General features: G+C 32.3%; 1 non-coding gene across 1 annotated transcript; it reads right to left on the bottom strand.

Moving 5' to 3' along the window:
* Window positions 1-6,738: 6,738 nt before the first annotated feature.
* Window positions 6,739-6,842, bottom strand: LOC136228275 (small nucleolar RNA R71). Its single transcript, XR_010688603.1, has one exon. It is a non-coding gene; the product is annotated as a small nucleolar RNA R71 (small nucleolar RNA).
* Between the last annotated feature and the right edge of the window lie 1,679 nt (window positions 6,843-8,521).

Below are 8,521 nucleotides of genomic sequence, written 5' to 3'. Positions count from 1 at the left end.
CAATTTTGTACTTGTACTTTTGTTAACATCTAAATTTAATCTTATTTTATAAATAATAAATACCAAAAAGTAAAACATATATATTAATTAGAATTCAAATCATATATTAAACTTAACGATCAAAATCAATTAAGAGATTGATTGAGTCGTGCCTTTATCATGAATTACAAGGTTTAAACCATTATTTAGCTCTCAATTTATCAAAAAATTTGTCATTTGGCTATCGTTCTATCCAAAATAAGATTTAGCCTCTGACCTTTTCCACATGGTAAAATTTCATCCAATTTACATGGGGACTTAATGTCAAATAAACTTTAAGACGCGTGACACGTCACAAACATATGTCAAAATATCACTACATATCAGAAAGATAAGGATTGAGTCAAGTCTCCATTAAAATAGGGCAAAATTTCACCTATTAGGATAGTTGAGAGGTCAAATCTGACTAAATAATAAATCAATGGTCAAATAACTAAATTTTAAAGAAATTATGGGCTAAATAACACTTTAAATCAAATTACAAATTTTAGTTCATAGTGTATCAGTAATTTAAGTATTTATTACTAAAAAAATTGACAAAATAATAGGTTCTAATTTATAATTATAGAGATTTGTTTGTTAATATTATCTTGTATTTTCTCCTAAAGTTAATCTTTTTTCTAGGGATGTGTTTGTTAATATTTTTGCTTTTAATAGAGGTGTATCTTGTAAAAAAAAAAGTAAAAAACTATGAGGTCTAATTAAAAAAAAAATAGAAAAACAAGAAGAAAAACAAGGTGTGTATATATATATATATATATATATATATATATATATATATATATATATATATATATATATATATATATATATATATATATATATATATATATATATAGGGGTGAGATCCAGTGTGACAAGAGGTTAGGGTGTGATAAGGAGCTTATTGTGTGACATAACAAAACTACGTAGTTTTGATGATAATTAAAAAGGGCAACGTGACAAATTTGTAAATAAAATGAAAGAGAAGATAGAAAAAATTGTTTTATTTCTTTTCTTTAAAATACATTTTTCCGACATCTCTAACATTGTTTTCCGAAATTTTGTATACTATTAGACTCGTCTAAATTAGACGGTCATTTAAGATCCCTGAAGCTCAAGTAAAAAAAAAATTCGGTGAACGGAATCCGGGTGGACGTTTTCCGGCGAGAAAAAAAGTGCCCAAAAAATTCTCAAAAAAATACAGAAAATTTAAAACATTATTCTAAGAATCTTTAATTCTTGGGTCGAAACGTGATTTCTTACGGTTTAGTCCCAATAAAAAATTTTCCTTAATTTTATCCATTTTACATGATTCAACAATTTGTTGGGTCAAAACTGTAAGGAATCTCGCTTTTAGACAAGAATTAAAGTTTCTTAAAATGATGTTTTAAATGTTTTGGAATTTTTTGATAATTTTCTGGGCACGTTTTTGTCCTACTTACATTGTTCCAAATCAGTGTATCATTTGTTCCAACATAATACTTATATTGTTCCAACAGAAAATTGTTTTATTCCTTTTCTTTAAAATACATTTTTCCGACATTTCTAACCTCGTTTTTCGAAAATTTTTATACTATTAGACTCGTCTAAATTAGACGGTCATTTTAAGATCCCTGAAGTTCAAGTAAAAAAAATTTCGGTGAACGGAATCCGGGAGGGCGTTTTCTGGCGAGAAAAAAAGTTTCCAGAAAATTCTCAAAAAATTCCAGAAAATGTAAAACATTATTCTAAGAAATTTTAATTCTTAGAGTCTCAAATCAACAGAATCTGGCGGTTAAATGGGCGTTTTCCGATATAAAAACCCGAAGGTTCCCAGAAAATTCTCAAACAATTCCAGAAAATGTAAAACATTATTTTTTTGGAAATAAAATTTCTTAGAATTAAAGTTTCTCAGAATAATGTTTTACATTTTTTGGAATTTTTTGAGAATTTTCTGGACATTTTTTTCTCACAGAAAAACAGAACACCGGATTCCATTCACCGAAATTTTTTTTACCCGAGCTTCTGGGATCTTAAAATGACCATCTAATTAAGACGAGTCCAACGGTATAAAATTTTTTGAAAAACAAGATTGGAAAAGTTGGGAAAATGCATTTTAAAGAGAAGAAATAAAACAATTTTTTATTTTCTTTTATTTACAAATTTGCCACATTCCCTTGGTTAATTATAAAATTGGTCCTTGTCATAAAATAAATCTTATCACACCACAAGAGATGTGTCACACCTGATCTCTCATATATATATATATATATATATATATATATATATATAGAGAGAGAGAACAGGAGGCCTCACCAAAGCGCCGACCTAGGGGAACTCCCCTGGAGCCGGCCCTGCTTTTACCTAAACCGAAAAAGTTCCGTTCATTTTGACATATCATTTATAATCGTGTAATAAACATTTTAGACAATTTTTGTTATTATCTTGTATATGGGATACTTGATAAAAAAATTTATACCAATGCTAGTAACGCATCAAATATTTTAGATATAACTGATTTTTTGAAATGTCTGATGTTGTTGGAAAATTTATATATAAATAAAATTAGTGTAAATTCCATTAAACACCTCCCTTGATTTCAATTCGTGGACAGTCGTGTTCGTTCATGAATAGTCGTGTTCATTCGTGAACAAACATGTTCATTCGAGTTCTATTTATAATGGATGGTGTTGTCAAATTTTACAGAATTTTTGGATAAAAGTCACTCTCTGAAATTTTCTGCTCTCTATATGTTTACATTATTCTTGTTTTCTACTCTAATGATAACAAACTTACGCACGGTAAAGGTTCGCTATGTAATCTGTTGTATCCTAAAAGATGATCGTCAATAGCGATGAAATCTGTCTTAAGAAGGCTGTTAATTTAAGCCTCATATTTGTCTATCTTTGTTCTTTAGTTTCAAGATTTATTGTTTATACATTTCTCTGTATTCGTTTTGGTTTTTTATTTAGAGGTGATAGTTAAATAATAGATCAAATAATGGTAAATCAATTTGTTTAATTTTTTTTTTTTGTCAATTAGATGTAAAATGATATTATTTGCAAAATCTAAGGATAAAATTTTATTATTTCATATGTCAAGGGTAAATTTGCACTTTTCCAAAAACAATAGTGGTATATTTGGACCTTATCCCTACTTATTTGTAAAAGGTGCAAATTTGTCTCTATCATTTTCTGATAAATACAGATATACTCCTAACATGTAAAATTATAAAAAGCTCTTTGTCCTTATTTTCTAAGAAGCAAAATCAGTTCATGTACCTGCAAATTTCGGCTAAAAGGTTGATTTGGGTACGAGGTTTTGATTCCCGTGTTTAGCAAATGTATTTTTTCCTAACCTTAATCTTTACCACATATGATAGATTCTTATGGATCGGTATTTTGTTTGCTTATATGTGTTTTGAAACCTTAAAAAGCATGTTGAAACTCCATCACACAGATCGTTGCTTATCTATCAAAAATATACAAATATCCGCTACAAATAGTTATCATCACATCAAATTCTTTTCGCTTCGAATTTCATTCATGTGGGGGATTGTTGGAAAAATAATAATGTAATATAACACTTTTATAATGTTTTTTTTTTGTGAAATTAAGGCTTAAATATATAACGGATAAATGATGCTTAGAATAACTTGAAAACAGACAAGGGATAAATGAGAAATTAAAGCTCAAAATGAACCACGCAAAATTACAGCGAAACCTCTATAAATTAATAATGTTGAGACCATAAAATTTTATTAATTTATAGAGATATTAATTAATCAATAAATTATTATTTATTAATTTATCCAGGTGAAAACAATGAATGCTCACAAATCAAAAGTTTAGAAGAAATTGTGGAGATTGTCATGCAAAATTCAATTGAGGATGAAGCTGACGATGATTCGGTACCTTTGAAACCAGTCACAAAAAAAAGGAAGGGTACACTAGAACTTTACAATTTTTTGTTACAATTTGACTAGGGTACACCAAAACTTTTGAATGCACTAAGAATAGTGAAAGATGAAATTCAACTAGATTTTTTATAAAAATTGAGACGATACAGAAGCTTGTCCCTGACATCCCGACTAGGTCGGCACCCCAGAGCCAAGCCCTATAAAACCTAAAGAATAAATAAAATGAAAATTGAATAGTTTACAAGCAAGAGAGAAAAAGGAAAAAACGGAAAAACAAAAAAATAAAATTACAAAACCCTCAGGTGGCTAACATTACACAGATCATCTCGTATCAATGAGTGACAGAATGTTGGAGCTGATGGCCACCAGTTTATGCCCGAGGCAGCCACTCCCGATTTAGTGAGTGCGTCTGCAACCCTGTTGCCTTCCCTATAAATGTGAGTTATCTAGATTTCCATCTCTACACAAATACATAAACAATTTATCCAATCTTATCGCACGGACCATGGGACCTTCCTAGATCGCTGTTTCAGCAGCTCCACCATATAAGCCGAGTCTGACTCAATGCAAAGCCTTCTCCAATTGCATTCCTATGCCAATTCAATCGTGAAAATCGCTGTTTTTAGTTCTGCTACATACGCAAATGCACAAGGGATAACAAAAGCGAAGCATCCTTTGCAAAAGCCTCTAGCGTTCCGGAATATGCCTCCCGCACCAGTGTTCCCCGGATTTCCAATCGCTGAGTTATTGACATTTACCTTCATCCATCCTCGAAGCAGCAATATCTATTGAACCCTGGTTATGATCGGTGTCGGCGGTGGCCTTGGTCTGATCTACAACCTCGCCACCATGTCGGCCTCGTTGTCTGTCGAACAGAAGCCACCCGAATCAGTCTCCCTGATGAGACGCGAAGCATTAATTTGGAACTTTGGATTGAAGGGTGCACCGAGTTATGGATAATATCATTCCGTGTATACTGTATCAGCCACACCCAAGGCCATTTTTAACTGCTCCGCTACTGTCGGGCTTAACCAACTGTCAGTCTAGAAATTTAGAGATGAGACCTGACCAATCCACCATTGCGTTTGAGCCCTGATTTGATTGTAAACAAACTTGTAGGAGGACCAAACCTATGATGGTGCAATGTTAGCCTTTGGAAGCCCCGACATCATAATGAAGCGCGATTTCAGTAAATTGATGGCCGGGTTAGAGCCCTAAACGAGCTCCCAGCTCATCTTTCCAAGCAGTGCTTTGGTTGAATTTCCTTAAATCTTTCACTCCCAGCCCTCTGGCCTCACTATTACTGCAACAAATACTCCACGGAACTGTGATCAGTTTTCGTTTATCTGTACATCTCGTCTATAAGAAATTCCTCAAACTTTTGTTTAATCGATTAAGTAACCCCACAGGTGATAAGCCCAAAATATACCTAAAATATCATCAATAATTACGTCAGTTTTGTATTGAAATCGTGCTAATTATATTCATTTAGAATACTTTTATGCCTATATTTGTTTCTATTATGTAAGGTACTTAATTATTTGGTAAAATCCAAATAGGAGCTAAAATGAGAGAGAAATGACATTTATAAGCTAAAAAGCACGTACAATTCAGAAGACCAAAGCGAAGAGTTGGGAAATGATCACGAACAAAGACAAAAGTCCCTATCACGACCGAGATTCCCAATATCTCGATCGCGACACGTGTGTTTCAGACTTGAAAACGTGCATTCATTCAACATTCTCCCTCAACCCCATACCGCGACCGAGATTTCAATAATCTTGGTAGAAACAACGAAGTTACATCACTGATTTCACATGTTTTAATCCAAACAATGCGTCTGTTCGTCCGAATAGAAACAACTCTTCACCAGCGGACATGATACTTCAAACAAGACCCTTCAGCAATTATAAATAGAGCATTCATTTCCAAAAACAAGAGTTGGATATTTTGTTGAAGAAACTCTGATTCAGAAGAGAGTTGAAGAGTTAGATTTAGTTTTTCATTTATGTAAAAAGCAAACTTGTTGTACATAAGTTGTTCATTAGTTTAGTTACAAACATAGTTTCATTTAGTTTAAATTTAAGAATTGTTCGAAGACAAGTTTACATTCTGATAGTGGATTCAGTGATCTCTATTTCGAGGATTTAGCGAGAAGAATTAGCGGCTGAAGCGCCCCAGGGTCTGACAAACCTACGAAGTTTGAGGAAAGGATTGACAATCCGGAACTCAAATTAGTTAAAATGCTATCCATGTTTCTTCTTCTCTGTTAACTTGTGATGATTCACAGTTCATTAATAATATATCTTTTCTATTCAATTTATGGTTACTGTTGTTATTCTGAAGTCTGTTCTGACAAAATCTTCTTCAAAATAATAAACTTGTGTTTTCAATAAAACCTTTTACATAAAATATATTTCTAAGGAAACTTTGTTGAACACTTAAAAGGATTAGAATTTATGGATGATATGATCGATAGCTCGACTTATCATAAAACACCAATTTGATTAACTTAGCGATCTGTTCCGACCGTAGAAAGATTGTCTACAGTTCGAAGCCCGTTAATTGCGTTAAATGATAAATTATTACATAATCATAATCTAGTCAAAGTTATAGTTGCTTTCTTGCTTTATGCAAGCGAGTTTCGTATACTTCTTATTCTTAAACTTAAAGTTCCTGTAAATGTAATTAAAACTACTGACAGAATTGCATTCTAAGTCACATCAATTTATTTCCATCCAAACAAAACAAATAAACGATTTTCTAGTTAAACCTAAAAGAAGTGAATCAAATCCAAGTTTAAATAAGTTTTTTATTAAAAAGTGTTCTCTGTGACATCATTCACATAACATGAAAATGAAACCTTGTATGAAGCATGTGAACGTTTCAAAGAACTTCAACGCTTATGCCCACATCACCATTTGCCCGATGAACTTTTGATGCAAACATTCTATAATGGAATAAATCCCACAACCAGAGGTTCATTAGATGCTATATTGGGAGGGTTATTTATGAACAAGACATCTGCTGAAGCGAAAGAACTTTTAGAGGGAATAACAATTAACAGTAGCATGTGGTCCTATCGAACGAGGACACACACCTGTTGCTCCAAAACCATCATCCTCGAATTCATCACCAGTTAAAGGTATAGTTAATCTTGACCCTATCGCGATGTTATAAGCCCAATTTTCTGCGCTTTCGCACAAAATTGACAAGTTTATGACACCGTGTGACATTAATGGAAACCATATCCCAGTTGATATGGATTATAGTGGTGCGGATGAGGTAGAACAGGTAAATTTTGTCCAAGGACAAAATCAAATCAATAACCCTTATTCAAATACTTATAATCCCGGATGGAGGTATAACCCTAACTTTAGTTGGAAAGAGAATAACAATACTGGTACCAATCAATGTCGAACTAATAATTGTCAAAATCAATCAAGAGACACTACTGGCACATTATCTTCTAAAACCGATAAATTTATAGATGCTATCAGTGGTAAAATTAACAACCACGATGATGGTTTTAAACTAATTGGGAACAAATTTGATCAATTAATTAAGAACCATTCATCTAGCATCCATAATTTGGAAGTACAAATTGGACAAATTGCTAAATCAATTCCATCCCGAAAAGAGGGAAGTCTTCTTAGCCATACGGAAGAAAATCCTAAAGAGCAAGTTAAGGCTATAACTCTTCGGTCGGGAAAACACTATTTAGGTCCGGAAATGCCCGAAAATTCTACTAACATTTTACAGGGAAGTGATTTGACAACAAAATCCTCAGAAGTGAATGCACATTCGAAGAGTTCACCTATTGATGTTGATGCAAAAACATTTCACCAAAACCACCTTTTCCACATAAAGTTCGAAATAATGACTATGACAAATAACTTTTAATATTTTTAGACAAACTGAAAAATTTGCACATTAATCTAACGTTTATGGATGCGATAACGTAAATTCCTAACTATGATAAGTTTTTAAAAGATTTAATTTCTAAGAAAATAAGTTGGGAAGGAATTTCATCCATAGTGTTAACCGAAGATTGTAGTTCAATCGTGTCAAGTAATTTGCAGACTAAGCTAAAAGACCCTGGATGTTTCACCATCCCGTGTAAATTGTGAGATATTGAATTCCCAAGTTGTCATTATCTATATTAAAAAAAGTAGGTCTAGAAGAAGATATTAAATGTACTAATATGGTTTTGCAATTAGCGGATCAAACCACTAAGAAACCATATGGTATGATAGAGGATGTTTTAGTTAAAGTTGATAAGTTCATTTTTCCTACCGACTTTGTTATACTAGACTTTGCATATGAGGTTAATTGTCCACTAATTTTTGCTAGACCGTTTATGAATACGGGACGTACATTAGTAGATGTACCGGAAAGAAAAGTAGTTTTGAGAATAGGTGAAGACAAAATTGAGTTTAAAATGAATAGAGCCATGAAATACCCTTAGGTAAAAAGATGGGGACTAATAAATTATATACCTTTATAATATATACATAGAGGATTCTTGTGAAGATGTTTTTTAGGATTTGTATGATGTTTTTTTTGTGGGTTGGGGATTTAACATTTCGGGATAGTAACTTC

The sequence above is a fragment of the Euphorbia lathyris genome, chromosome 4, assembly GCF_963576675.1.
Source record: "Euphorbia lathyris chromosome 4, ddEupLath1.1, whole genome shotgun sequence".
In the NCBI taxonomy this organism is placed as follows: Eukaryota; Viridiplantae; Streptophyta; class Magnoliopsida; order Malpighiales; family Euphorbiaceae; genus Euphorbia; species Euphorbia lathyris.
The sequence above is the reverse complement of the archived record's forward strand: the minus strand, read 5'-3'. Positions and strand labels throughout refer to the sequence as shown.